The 15,601-nt window shown below is 37.9% G+C and overlaps 1 long non-coding RNA gene across 5 annotated transcripts in view; it reads left to right on the top strand.

The window, feature by feature from the left end:
- LOC147909261 (uncharacterized) overlaps positions 1–15,601 on the top strand; it is a 417,661-nt gene that overhangs the window by 206,076 nt on the left and 195,984 nt on the right. Inside the window, exon 3 of one of the 5 annotated variants that reach the window (XR_015545482.1) lies at positions 298–14,062. The exons of the other annotated variants lie outside the window; for them this stretch is intronic. This is a non-coding gene — a long non-coding RNA (uncharacterized LOC147909261). Of the gene's footprint in view, positions 1–297; positions 14,063–15,601 lie in introns of those variants that run through there. 5 annotated transcript variants of the gene reach the window in all.

Consider the following 15,601-nt stretch of genomic DNA (forward strand, 5'->3'; position numbering starts at 1 on the left):
ATCTTTGGAACGGACTCTGTGCATTTGAATCCTCGAGCTTGCGGTCGCGGTAAAGTAGAAAGAAACGGGTGGATGCACGAATTGCTGCGGAAAATCACGAAATGAATACGAATGACTGTATTACAATGTGAGATATTCGCTATTTATCGTGGTGGGATAGTCGTGCGATCGATTTAACTTCAATTTGTTCGAATAATATTATGGCCATAAAAAGAGATTGAATTCAGATCAAAATTTTTTCACAATTTATTTTTATGTGCTCTTATTAAGAACTAATCACTTTCCTTTTTATTTCAGGTAAGTACAGCGTCAACTTCGTGATAGCAGAGATGGTGTGTGAGACCTTTGGAGTTCCGTAAGTGAATAGAAGCAAAAATATTCTATTTAAATATCTTAATAGTTGCAGATATCTGTTTGAGATGCGAAAACTGATTTCTCTTTGAATTTTGCTTGTTTCGGCCGTATAGCTACCCATTCATGAGCAGACGCATTAATTTTACCTTGCTTCCCCCCTTCACCGCGTCTTCTCGTTCTGACCAGCGCCAGTGAAATTTATACAGAAATAACGCGCCTGAATAAATTGCACACTTAATTGTAATTCTAAAGCCTTGCCCCCTCGGGCGCGACCCGTTCGTGATACATTTTTAATACCACAGGACATCAATCTCGCATTACCTCTTTCCTCCCCCACTTGTACGTGCAAAAAAGCGGGAGTGGTTCTTGGAAGATCTAGAATTACGTGACACGTAACGACCACTGCTTTCATTTATTCCTCTTCTTACTTTCCGTTCGCTTTACTCCCTCGCTCTCATGCCCTACAGCACCGACCTGAAAGCAAGGAACACGTACTTTATAGGTCTTAGATTATAGCTGTAAGTAAAATAGGACATTTCCTTCCTGCTGGTATCTTGAATGTCGCTAGTAGCAGTCTGACGCGCGCACATTACAAGTACTACATATAAATTCTCTCGTTAGTTAGCCATTGTTTTTCTAAATTGCATTTGAAACGTAGCGAGATTTATTTGTGCGTATTGAAAGGTTGACAAAATAAACGGTAAACTCTGAAGCGTTTTGCACTAAACTGCTACTAGGGTTGCACAGGCGACAAAACTGGTTCATAAATATAATTTAAATTCGAGAGAACAAGCAAATCGATATTTAACCGTGACAATAGTCACCTCGTTATCGCGTGAGTTTGCAATCGACGCACGAAACAGTTAGCATCGCTGGAAAATGTAAAAAAAACGATCGCATAGGCACCAATTGTTCTTTTAACATTCGCAGTATGAGCTACTACTACGAAAAGAGAATCGAATTGGTGAAAATTGCTCCAATGCACTAATTACTAACTCCAATGTTGAAAGTGCATACTATCGATAATAAAATCGCTCTCCGGATATTATTAAATGTTCACACGACCTTACGACCTTAAGATGAGATCTTTTTTTTTCCCTCTCCCCCGTCCCCCGACTTTAATCAACACTTCAAGTAGATAAGTGTAAATTATTGGTGAGAGATGGAGCGGATCCATAAACGGAATTATACGTTCGGAATATATGCTCTTCGAGTGAAGAGCCCATCGTTCAGACATAATTATTGTTTCATATATTTCATTTAAAATAACAAAAACATACTAAATCTGGGCTAATGAGAGTCAGAATTTATGAAGGCAATATCATTAGTATTGAACTCGATGGTTTTTAGTTTTAATGACGAGTTTTAACAAAATCACGGGACTCCGATAGTCGCCTCTCTCTCCTATTATTGCGGACCTTGTACGAGATTTGGAAATAGAGGCGCTTAAAACCATAGGTATAGATAGGTGTACCTTTTTATATCAGATATATTGATGATATTGTAACGGCAGTCCCTTCCGACTTAATAAATATTGTAGTAACAACGTTCAACTCATTTCACAACAGACTACAATTTACGTTGGAGGTTTGGGGGAGGGGGGACAGAATAAATTTCTTAGACATAACGATTATCAAAAATAGAAACAGTTTAGAATTTGACTGGTATCACAAACAAACTTTTTCAGGTAGATACTTGAATTATCTGCACACCTCATGGCTCATAAAAAAGGCACAGTGATGGGCATGACTGATAGAATTACTATATAGTTTTAAGCATAATGTTAATGCGACGCGTTTAAATTTTGACTGTGTATTCTATTAGGTGTTGGAATTAATTCGTAGCGTTTTACAAGTGATGGGAAGTACTTTCATTAATGTATTTTTTAATGCTCATGTGAAATAAATAACATTCTTTCATTAAAAAACGCTACGAATTAATTCCAACACCTAATAGATTTTCGTTTTGACGGTTCAACTCTTGTATTAAATTATGTTTTAAACTATTACAATAATTTTCTGTTCTTATATTTATTACATCTATGACGTGACATTATATATGTTAAATATATTACATGCGTCATATAGATTAAAATCAACAACTTAATAGGAATGTACTGTCTTTACTCGTTATTTTATTGATTGAATTTCAATATCTTATGTATATATAATAAATTTAAACAGATAAAACTACAACCAGGCAGGTTTTGGCAACCTGCGAGTGACTCTACATCAAGCGTTCGCGAATAGTATAGTTTAAGAAGATTGCTGATGAAGATTCCAAAGAGAATCGAAACGTTCAAGATTTCAAGATTTCAAATAAAGATATCAACAAACGTATGGATTAACAAAATTATTTATAAAAGATTTATTACGCACCTCCGTTCGCGCTGATTCTCATTAGCCCAAATTTAGGTTGTTTTTCTTATTTTAAGGAGAGGGAGTCCTTGTTTAATATATTTATTTTTTTATTTCATTTAATTCATAAACATCTTTTTGATATGATATACTCAGTTTTCTTTTTCCATTACAGTCAAACTTACTTACTTACTTACTTACGTAAAATTAATCTTCGTTTTTGTTTTAACCTTCGTACAAGTCATATTTTAAGTGATTTAATCTCTTACATAGTAATCGAGTACATATGTTATGCGCTTTTGTTTATTTTTACAAAAGTCGATCGGTCCCAACAAGTTACTTTTATAGAGATTCGACTGTATTTATAATTTTTTAATAGTTAATAGAGATACGTACATTTGCTTGATATGTTATGCTTCTTAATGTCTGACGTTTTAATTAAAAAAAATTTTTACAATATATTTATTTTTATGAAAGTTATAAGCAATCGAATTAGGTTGAGTATGTATATTCTATATTCAGTGTGTTGTTTTTGTAACATAGCATTTGAGAAAAAAGTTAAAGTTTCAATTGAAATTTCTAAACTTTTCCTAGTCATGTGACGCAAACAGTGCAGTGCAGGATCAATGTTGAAATCATGATACCTTTCTCGCAAATTTACAAGAGAGTAGTTCATAGAAGGGTAAGTTAGGGGCTTCTATCGATTAGCCCGGAAGCGTAAACGCGTGCTATCGTTTCAAAGCTTGTAAATGTAGACACAGAAGTGTAATATAAATGCGCGTTGAAAGGAGGATATTGCAGCATAACAGAAGAAGCGTTATGAAGGTAGATAAATATATGTACGCGGATGATGCTCAAGTGAGTGTTCAAACGGGAAACGAGGGAAAAAGGACTTGCAGGGGTGGTCTGCGGGAAGATAAAGGGCGGTCGAGAAGTAAGAATTCGATTATCTCAGCGGATGCTCGAACTTCTCTCGGATTTCCTGGTGCGGATAATGGAGCACTCTTTGAAGAAAGCTTTTGCGCGCGACCGAGATACCCGGTTGCTAGTGTTCTCTCTTTCTACCTTTTCTCTTACGCATCTGCTTCTTCTCTCACGCACGCGCTATCTGCCCTTTTCTTTTCTTCTATGATTTCTCATTCGTTTTATCGAATGAAAATTCAAAGCTGTTCGTGGACGAAAAGAGGCAAGGACGAAAGAGACGAAATATCTGTAGATAGACTGATGACAGAAAGGATTCATGCTACGCGCGAAGTAACAGGGAAAGTTAGAGAGAGGAATAGCGTGTGTGAGAGAGAGAGAGAGAGAGAGAGAGAGAGAGATAAAGTGCGACGCTAAAAGCGAAGAACAATACCAGAAATTTTAGCTGGCAGCCGAGACAGACGGAGAGAAAATTATAGATAGAAAGAGATAGAGATGTTCAACACGAGATAAAGAGGTTGGAATCTCAGGGCGGAACGTCTGACAGCCTCGTCGTGGCTTTTGGCTTGGGCGGTGAATTCGGCTTTTAATGTACGGCCTGAATCACCCCGTCGCGTCGCCAGGGGTGATCGAGTATGCGCCTTTACGAGTAATGTGAGCATCACGCAGACAAAGGTAAGCGTTGCGTTTAGCTCTGCTACATAACTTGATATTATCGTATTTTCAAATACGTAATTAATTTTAAATCATCGAAAATAGCTAACTTTGATTATTAGATTTATTTTTAAAACGTAAAATTTTTAATTAAAAATAGTAACAAATAGCGCCGATACAGCTGTTACTATTTGTTAATATTTTTTATTAAAAATTTTGTGTATCACAGTTACTAATATACGTGCAAAACCCTGATTAAATAAAATTAATAATTTTTGCGAAAAAATTCATGCCTTTTTTACTCTTCTAAATATATATGTTTTCCCTTTATAAGAGCTGCCGAAATTAGTCAATTCTTTTACCTCTTTTTTCTCTTGTTTCTTCCCTCTTTATACATGTATAAAAATTATATTTATATATAATAATTATATTATTCTCTTCAAGTACAGTAATTAAGTACAGTAATTAATAAATATTGTATTTTCGTTATAGAGAACAGTTTGATAATTAATATCTTACAAATACATATTTTTTTATTCTTGGTTCTTTTTAGCAACCGTCTGTTTTGAAAAGTGAGGATTGGTATCAATCGCACAAATACTTTATTCGTGAAAAATAACGTTCGCTGCTTTTTTGTCCGAGTAGAAAGATTTTACCGTAACATGTTATCTGTTACCTCGTCGAAAGGGATACCGCCGTCAAACGCATACGAGGAGAGAAAGAAATTTTTTGTCTGTGTCTATATGTCGTATATATAAAGCCGCACTAAGAGTCATCAATCATCTCGTACTTTTTTGCTGCCGTTCGGCAAACCAACAGAGAAAATCTTAATCCACTTCTCCTTAAGGAACTATCGTCATTAGTTGCGCTATGTTTCACTCCCGATAATACCGCTGACTTTTTCTACCGAAGTGTTTTGGCCCGTCTCGTTTTCATTATAACAAACTAATCGAGATGTTAGTTAAGTTCAAAGCGAATTATTATCATTATTTTTTAAAATAAGAATAAGCTACACTATATATACTAGCTCGAATAATACTTAATTGTAAATGAAGAATTTACTGATTGATGAGAGATTATACACAAAATTGAATTCAAGTATATAATTACAGAAAATATTTAGAAAAATAATGCTTTGAAATTAACTTATAAAAGATTCTTGTATGTGAAGAATAATATTTCTTGAAACATATTTTTCGGGAAAAATGACAAATACTGGTAGGAATTATCATTATTTTCAGAAAAGAATAGATTTGAGAATAAAGGAAGACTATTCCAAACAATCTGGAAATTATTATTCATTGCATATACATCATAACAACTCGAAATTACGAGGTTTGATTTATTTAGCTGATTCGTGGCATCTGACGGGTATTTCGTCCTCTCGTTCTTGAATAAGCTTAGTTGTTAATTACCGGAGGGGTCTGGATGGCATACAATAACAAGTTCTGAGAGTGTTTCTAAATTTCAGCGCAGGTAGTCAAATGAATTGAAAAGTGGCTCAGGTTTGAATTTCCTCATCTTTCCCACCATCCCCCTATCCTTTCCGTCTCTCTCTTATTCCAACATATACAATCACAACAAACATGTATATAGGGAACGAGAAAAAGGGAGGGGAGGAGAGAGAGAGAGAGAGAGAGAGAGAGAGAGACCTGTGTGGCACTACATTGTTGGCTTAACTGCTCGTGGAAAATTGGGTGGGCAAAGCTTTGACGGGTTGTTTGGTAAACAGGCTCATGCGTTTACGCACAAACTGTAGGCAGTATACACTATATCCCTGCTTGTGATTCGTCAATGCTCCCTTTTAGTACGTGTTACCATAGAAAATAGCCTATCGCAAAGAGATTTCGCAGTCTGTGGCACAACTGAATTGTGTTCTGATGCGAAGCTCATCGAGCTAGTTGAGAGCAGCGAAAGATTCGAAGCAATAATAATAATTATAACTATGATTTGAAGAGCTCATTTGTGGTAGGCAGTTAGAATGTCGCCAAGGAGACGGTGAGAAAGGGGATGAAATTTTTGAAACAATGGCATTGTGTCGATAAGATGACCAAGCGGGAATTGTGGAAAGCGAAGAGAAAGCGATGGACGAATCCAAAAGAATGAATCGACGAGAGTTGATTGAGAAAAAAGAAACGGAGAGAGACGGCTTGCGGTCGTGCCTAGCAGTTTTAGGAACTTCCTTCACTGTCTTCCTTCTTTTGCTCACGATAGAATTGACCGTTTCTATTTTACAGCTCCTTTGTTCTCATTTAATTCTTATCCCGGGCTTATTGCGTTCTGTCGGCGTCGCCCCGTTGCGATGTACTTTAATGGAATCCATTTACGATCGGCGATCGATGTTACCGCGCGCGCGGCTCAACGAATGCCACGTGTGAGGTACAGGAAAAGCTCTGCTGAAACACAGGACAGGATGAAGTAGAAGGCAACGCGCGAAGCACGAATTTACAGTACGAATTTATTAAACTCGACGGCTACCGGGATTTTTATTAAAGGGCAAATATAGCGGCCCGCCCGTAAAACGTTTAGTATTTGGCGCACGAATAGTACGCGATTTTTTTTTTTTTTTTATCAATTTCTCTCGATTTTTCATTGTATTTTCCTATCTGGCTGCGAACGCAGTGATAGTCGTCGCACGACACGCGTTACCTGGTGATGGCTTTCCGTCATTCAATTAAGCGAGCCTCTGCCTATTGGCGCCACGAGCGGCTTTATTGTTGAAATTCTGATCCGTTCATTCTCGATTTCTTTTGCAGCAATTTCGCATGCCACCGATTTTCTGGCGGAAGCCAGTCGCGTTCCTACTATTTCGGTTACGGTAAAACGAGGCAAATAACTTATTTGGAAAAAATTCTTCACCGAAAAGTCTCGATCGTTCTCGGGGCAATTTCTCTTTGCTCTCGGAACACGACGCGATAGCGAATGTTGTAAAAGGAAAAAAATAAATTCTCTGCGACGCACTCGCGTTAATAAAACCTAATGCAAATCAATCGGACAGCGCGCGGCGTTGGAGATTCTGGTTATCCGGTGGAAATCAAAGTTCAATTAACTTTTCTGCGAGAACAATCGGTGGCTGATGAAGCGAGGGCGCGAGGATCGCGATTCGCAATCCCGGTAGAAACGCACAGTGTTCGCTGTTGCAGGAAACTATGTTGCGTCCGTATGCACTCGCGGATTCTCCAATACGCACACGCGAATATGTGCATGTATATATTTCTCTCTCTCTCTCTCTTCTTCTCTCTTTCTTCCCTTCTCTCATTTCTCTTGCAATGCACTGCTGTAGAAAAATACTCGTTTGTTTTTCGCTGTCTGCCGACCGCGGAACGAAACTCCTCGGCTATCTCGCTTGGAAATACGCAATTCCTGTACTTGATTAGTTTCCTTTGCGCTAAAGGGATTTTTAACCCGACCAGGCATTCAGTGGGGAGCAATGCGCACGTTAATCGCGCCTGTGCGTCGGCAAGGCTTTAATTCGGCCCCGGTATCGAGCGATAGTTTTCAACCTGCATAGCGAATGCGGAGATTTCCATTAGTTTCCGTACTAAAACAACAAGAGGAACGGTCTACCGCGATTAGCTCTTATACACAATCAAGATCCGCGGATTCAAATTAACATCCGTGATTTATATTGTTCTGTCGATCGTCCGGATAAAACGGGATATCTGATGCAATTGTTAAAATATGAAAGTCTGCTTTCTCATTGCATTTATATATATATAATATTCCGTGCTACGTGCGTTTATCTGGTATGCATCTGACATTTACATGCTGTTTTAAAATTCACGTTACACAAATGCAATTTAAGACTGTGATTTCTAAAGCTTCCGACGTATGGTACCTATTTATCTTCCAGATAACATTTTAAAATTATTCTCTCTATTAGCTGAATAGATAAAATAAATTCTAGCTAGGAAGCTGTGAATTAGTTTCTTACCCTCTACTACACGCTAATCTGATGCGATTTAAATGAAAACGCGCATTATATAATACATTTCATCGCAGACACCCTCCGAAATTACGTCAGGGATGGCGTCGCAAAAGTGAGACTTCTCGCGCAGCTTGCTGCGTTAGGATACGAGTATAAAGTAAAAGTTTAACAATGAGACACTTCCTTCCGTTAGGATGCATACAGTCGCGCGCAAACTGAAAGTGGGAAGAGTAGTTGGTGCTTGTTCTTTTGTCATGCTGCTCGATGACAAACACGGCGACGTTAAGTTAAGAAGGGTCTTCTCTCAAGAAACATAACGGGGAACGTTGTTTCGCGGTAATTACGGGACGGTTATGGTCGTTAGATGAAATTAATTAGAAGCTACACTTTGGCCCGTTCAGTCACCCTCCGGAATCTTCGATAGGTTGAATACTTTCAACTTGCAAAGTTTTCTGCGGGAAAAGCGGTTAAAGCATACTAACTTTCCTCATCAGACAGCGAGAGCGTGGTTTGCATGCAGAGAACATGTATTTAAATATCGACGTCATTAATTTGCGAGAAGTATACGAGCGCACATTTTTTTTTTTTTTTTTTTTTTATTTTAATTAAAGGTTTCGGTAGAGAAATTAGATGATTCTACTACCTAAAAATTTTATGGATAATCAAAATACCAAGACATTTCGAGATTTTTTAGAGACATTAACTTAATTTATTACTACACTGAAAAAAAGGATTGGCTGCTGCAACAAATTAGATGGTCAAATATGGCATAACATTTTTAATTGATCGCAGCAGCCAATTTTTGATTGTGTTAACCTATCGAAATCCCATACTAATTTATATTGCAGATATTGCAGATAGGTTAGTGCAACCAAAAATTGGCTGCTATAACCAATTAAAAATGCTGTACCACATTTTACCATCTAATTTGCGTCAGCCAATCTTTTTTTTTTCAGTGTAGATAGGCAATTGATAAAGATGCAGAATCTTTCTGCATATATTTGTAATAATTGAAATTATATTAAAATAATTTTACGATTTGACGTTAACGTGAAACACTCTAAAAGCATCGCTGAGCGAACAATAGTTTCTCTTACAGTTATACATTTTTCTCAACAACCAAGAACGTAACTCCAAAGAATCTAGGTGGTGGAGCAAAACACGAGAAGACGAGATGAGGCAGAAGTAAAAAGTCAGAGCGCAGGAGGATATAGTCGTTAAATTCGCGTCATAAATTATGCGAGCGCGTACGTCGTCCGTTCTTCCAAGATGCTTTTCGTGGATGTGCTTTATGTAAAACACAGTTGCCGGCGTTCACGGACCGTTATGTCGCGATTACGTGCTGCTTTTCAAGCAAACAATGTGTACTCATCTGGCCGTTAAGATTCGACTACCGAGCGATGCGAAAAATTCTTCCTTCAAATGCTCCATGTAAACGAGACGTGTAAACTTTTGTAATAATGCAAAATATCGTCTTTACTAATCACAATATATTAAATAGAAATAAATCGTACATGAAACATTTACTTTATCATAGGTACAAGATAATTTATCATACCGGACAATTTACAACGACAAATGACAAGTCTATGGGAAATGAAAGTAGTAAGGTTCAATAGTGACACTCGTAACGCTGGAAATCGCGCGACAGCGGTCAGACACAGAATTGAACTTCGTCGGCACGAATCGCTCATAAAACCATCCGGTCGTTAAAAGATACGCCACGTCCGGATCCCAGTTTACGTGCCGTTTCGTGCCGATGGACGAAAGGCGCGCGGATGAAATTGGCTCCGCACGAAAAATCACAACTCCGATTTTTCCACCCATGCCCAAGTCCGACTATCTCGCGGTGAAACGCGACTTGATCGAAAATGAGTGTAGGTAACCGTGATGAGACGCGGCCGAGGATTTTGCGTGAGGCCACGGTTGCGCGCGCTGATTAATGATACTATCGACGTATTCCGTGAGGCATAGAGAGCAATCAATCGATCAACTTCCGGCAATAGTCAGGCTCGGAAGATACCACCGTCAGATTCGGGAAATACTTTACCAGGACACGATAGTGATTACCGAGACAGATAGATGTGAAGATAGATTTACAGATACACGATTTGCCGATGCGATTGCTCGAAATTGGTTGTAAATGCGTATATTAGGAGCTATTTGGACCGAACGATTTTCCAGCGATCGTTCGTGCGTGTAATTCTATCTCGTGTGTAACCCTTAATTTCTCTGATTACCAAACGGAAAAACGTAATTGTTGCGAAACCTTTTTTTCCACTATATTTTAATTCTGCTTTACCATCGTTGCGAAATCTTGCACGTTTACCGAGCACCCGCGCTGGTTGGTTACATTATATAATGAATTTAAGACGAAAAGAGCTCATTGTATTCTGTCACGCTACTTTTGTATTCGCATCGCGACTGTTACTAAATTGAAAGAGAGAGAAAGAGAATTTCTCTTTTAGTGTCGGAGGGAAAGATCGTTTATTCTAAATTTTTTCTGAGATTTTCTTTCTTGAAATTTCTCAATATATTCTGACGCGAAAAGAATAATTTTGCTGAAATATTTAAAAATTTAATTAGAAATAAATCTGAAATAATTGGACTATCAAAATAGATAGAAATTTCAAGCATGATGAACAAGGCTACAAAAAATTTTGACATTCTAGCAATTAGTTTGAGCGTTCTTTTATTTTAACAAAATTATTTTTAGATCTGTATCCGTCTAAATTTTTATAAGCAAAATCATTCTTTCCGTGTTTCTTTCCTTTTTGAACGACAATTACTGGATTTTACGATACGTATTGGACAAGAAAAATATATGACACATTTATTAGGCTCCGAATTCAATCGGAAAGATAAATATGGAGATAAACGTGTGTTATAAATCTGATGCGTATATCATTCTCTTTCCCAATTGTAAAAATTTACAACTGCGATAGCTGGCGTAGCACAATACAATTCATGATACGCGGGCATATCTCTTTAAACATTAACTAAAGCAGCCGACTCGAAAAAGAAGTTTTAAGTCCAGGCGCTGTTGCTTTAAAATATGGCATAAAATATTCAGACCTGTTCTCTACAGAAACGAGGAGTGCGCTTGACGTTAAGGCCGGGCTATTAAAGGGTACGAGGTCTTGGTTAAAAAAGTCGAGACACGCGAGGCAAAACTTCCAATGCACGTTAATATTAGTGCCGAGGCAGGGATAACGGCATCGAGATGTAAGCAATTGCCGCACGATTCGTGTGACAAATTTCATATTTTTTTCGCACCCGTTTAATACTCGAGCCGCTGGGTGCTTCGACTTTTATAACGGTTAGGCAGGCACCAATGCGCCATGAATTTAATATATCGCGAGCGGTCTCGCGCGGCGACTTTCTATGAATTTCGTGGCGAACTTAAAGGCGCTTTAATTTAGGAGTTAACTTTAAAGCGCCGAATACATTACGCGAAGCGTATATTAACATCGGCATTGAATTTCGAGCAACCACACTATTTCCACTAACGCGGAACTTCGCATGCAATATGTGTTTCGTGCTTTAAATTCAATTCACGATGCAAAGCGAGTGCGGGCGAGCTTAAACCTTTAAATCTCGCCGATGCTAATGTTTAGACGGGAGATGGCGAGACTGTGATAGTATACGGACTTGGGAACAGGGTAAAAAGATCGGCCTTGTCTTCCGCAGTGCTACACCAAACATCTCCCGCGACAAGAAACGGAATATTACTGGCTAAGGTTATACGATATTGCGACGCCGAGGCTAAGATTTTAGATCGTCCCGGGTTTGGACACGGCCTTGGTATCGTCGTGGTAGCTCCAGAAAAGTATCCCGGTATAAAAAGTGGCGCTACCGGGACACAAGAAATGCGCGGATACGCCGTGAGTTTTATACTAACGCCGGAACCGGCGCTTTCCGGTTAACCGCGAGCTCGAAACCGCCCCCGACCCTGCACAACAAGTACCAGTTATTCGGTCCACTTTCGTCCACCGTCGTTCACCGTCGTCCATCGAGGTCGCGAAACTTTTTCTTCCAACTGACGATACTTATCCGTGTACGAGCGAGTGTGCGAATCCACGGAAAAATGCAACGCGAAGCGCAGGAGATGAAGTAACGTCGAAGAGCTTTCGGGATGCGGCGAAACCACTTTGCACTTTGCGTATCAGGAATTCCTTTTTCTACGACACGAGAATGTCCGTGGCTACCACGTTCCATGCTTTAATTTCTTGCTACGTGATGATTAGAGAGAAAATGTCTCTCACAGTAGGTATGAGTCACTTGGATCTCGTGAACGTTTATATATAAAGGAGCATTACTGACGGAGATAAACTTTGATTTGCTGCGTTACTTAGAGATGTTTTCGATAGCATTTCATTAATGATGTTGACTGCTGGATAAGTTTAGAAACTTTTGCTCTAGTTACATGTTTACCTATATTTAATTAATGTAATTAGTTTCTTAATACAAGCGGTACTTGTCTGAATTTAACTTTGATATTTAACATTCGCGATAACGAATTTTCATTATATTATCGAAATTAGTATAATGATAGAAAAATTGGATGGTTTCCGGCGATAAACTATGTCGAAGAAATATGTGCTTTGATTATACTGCTTCATCCGCGCTAGTTGATGAATAATTAGAGCAGTGGCTACCGAGCTACACGATGTTGTGGCTGCTGTCTCCGAACTTTGTAATTGATTTCGGACGCTTCGTCTGCGTTTGGTGTGACAAATCAAAATCACCGTTTCCGCGGTGCGCAATAATGAAGTTATTACGTCTCTAGACGGTTGTTCCGCGAAGGGAGATAGCTCGTCGCCAGGACGCTGCGGGTGCAGTTTGTAATTTTGAATTCTAGATCGGAGTTCAGCTTATTTACTTTAACTACTCACTAGTTACGGATTCCATTTTGCTGCCATGGTGCAAATTTCATTTAAAGCAACGCGACTTTTGCTCTGCTCGTTTTCTATTATTTTCCCACGCGTATTTAAACCGGCGCGTAATATACCTAAATATAACGTGTTTCCGCTTGAAAGCATTTTGTTCTTTACCCGAAAATGTTGAATCGACTGTGGATGTAAACGTAGAGATATGAAATCGACGGTCACACATATGAAATTGACAAACGATAAACATTTATATTACATTCGGAAGTGCCATTACTATTTTCTTTTAAGTCACCGCTTTACCCCTTTTATTTTTGTCCAGCGATACATCTATCACAGACAAAGGACCGTACAATTTTCTCGTGTCACGCGTTAAGTGCCATTAAACCAAGTGGCCGCGACACATTTCGTGTTCGACCCTGGAGATTCGAGATAACGTAAATTACAAGGGACAAGGGTCGCACAGATTAGATTGCATCTATCTGTATCAGAATTATATTACGATCATTTTCAAGAAATTCTTTAATTTATAATGTCATACCGTATCATATATTTTTTATTTTTTATTTGAACGCGCGTAATTCAATTTTATTTTAATAATATATTAACATTGATTCTTAAAATTGATTCTTATTGATTTCTTATGTCCTGAATTTATATTTGAAAGAGACTCTTTTGTGATATTAAACCTTAATCGGGCAAGAAAGGGTCTCAGAGAGTCCAGATAACCTTTTTTGTTCTTTTTCTTTTTAAATGTTTTGTGCGTATGACGTTAAGTTTTTGACCGATTCGTCGAACTTTACCAAGCGTAAGTTTTACTATCGTTTACCGATATTAAAATTTGCATTTTATTTTAAAATTTGTTAGAAGAATAATAACAGCCTCTGAAGATCGAATTGCCCGATTACGTAGTTAATGCTTTTTGTTCAATAAAGAACTAATTTATTTTACGAAAGAAAGAGAGAGAGGGGAAGAATTTAATATAAATTATTAAGAAATAAATAAATTTTTTAAATTTATATTAGGTGTTGGAATTAATTCGTAGCGTTTTTAATGAAAGAATGTTATTTATTTCACATGAACATTAAAAAATACATTAATGAAAGTACTTCCCATCACTTGTAAAACGCTACGAATTAATTCCAACACCTAATAAATACAGGTTAAGCCTTCATCGAGTATTACGACTTACTACACCTTACATGAATTCCTAGTATATATATATATATATATATATATATATATATATATATATATGAAATAGACACGCATTACCTCGACACGTGAGAGCGTTGTGCTTAGATGTAGACACACGTATAGTACACGTGCATAGGATACAGCCATATATATGCCTTGAATAATGGCATATAATTAGGACCGAGCCTACGTACGTAGACCTACAATTTTCGTCAATGCCTTAGACCGCGTTTCGCATATATGCATATGAGTACATGTTTAATCGTACGAATGTGTTATGCGCAAGAGGACGTGTATATCTAGACGATGCAGTATCAGCGCAGTATCGGTTGAAAACACTGTTCGTAACATGAACTTGCGTGTCCCCTGTACTGTTAGCTTGATCACTTAATTGCGGAGAACGTGTGATTAGGAAGAAGCGGAAATAAGTTAATTTCAAGAGTGGAAACCACTTCTAATAGTTATGTATTGAAATAAAAATGCACGAATTCCAGTCTCTCTTAATTTTATACATACAAAGCAAGTATTATTATTAAAATATATGTAACGAGTAATTAAAATAATACAGAAATTACTTTTCTATGTCTGAATACTGATTGGAAATCGACATAGCAAGTATCAACGAATTCATCTATCTCCTCTTTAAGTGGATAGATCTTAAGTATCTTATCGATTCAAAGAGAACGAGGATTTTTTCAAGGTTTCAGACAGAAATAAATGAAAAGTAAGGAAGTAACGAAAGTGTCATGCCCCTGTCATGTCACTCGACGTCGCGAAAAGCATCGTAAAGCCTTACAAGACCGGAAGTTGGGACAAAGGGTAACTTTTGTGCATGCTATACGCGCTCCTTTTCTGGATTATTAATTAATTCATCCTGAAAATTAATGATATAATGCTGAGCTCTCACAGGACGTTGAACAAGGACGAGAGAGCGGCCTTGAACGAGAAATGTGGTGCCAAGCGTATATCAAGAATATGTAGGGGTGGTGATGCAAAAAGGCGTCAACGAAGCATGACGTTGCGCATATACGCGTCGTAAAGTGTTTCGATCGTCTTAAGAAACTTCCTTACCTGAATGTTATTATATTGATATATAATGAGCACGCAAATAGGACTGATACATATCGAATCGACTCGATGTCGAGAACAGATACATACCTCGCCTTTAATGCCACGATATTGATCGATAATATCATCAGAAAATATATGTATGAGCTAGAAGGTAATCAAAGATTCAGAATATATCTTACGAAATTTATTCTGCCATCATAGGCATGCTTGCGTAACATGTTTTTTTACTT

This window comes from Acromyrmex echinatior, chromosome 6 (genome assembly GCF_024713525.1).
Source record: "Acromyrmex echinatior isolate Ae372 chromosome 6, ASM2471352v2, whole genome shotgun sequence".
Classification (NCBI taxonomy): Eukaryota; Metazoa; Arthropoda; class Insecta; order Hymenoptera; family Formicidae; genus Acromyrmex; species Acromyrmex echinatior.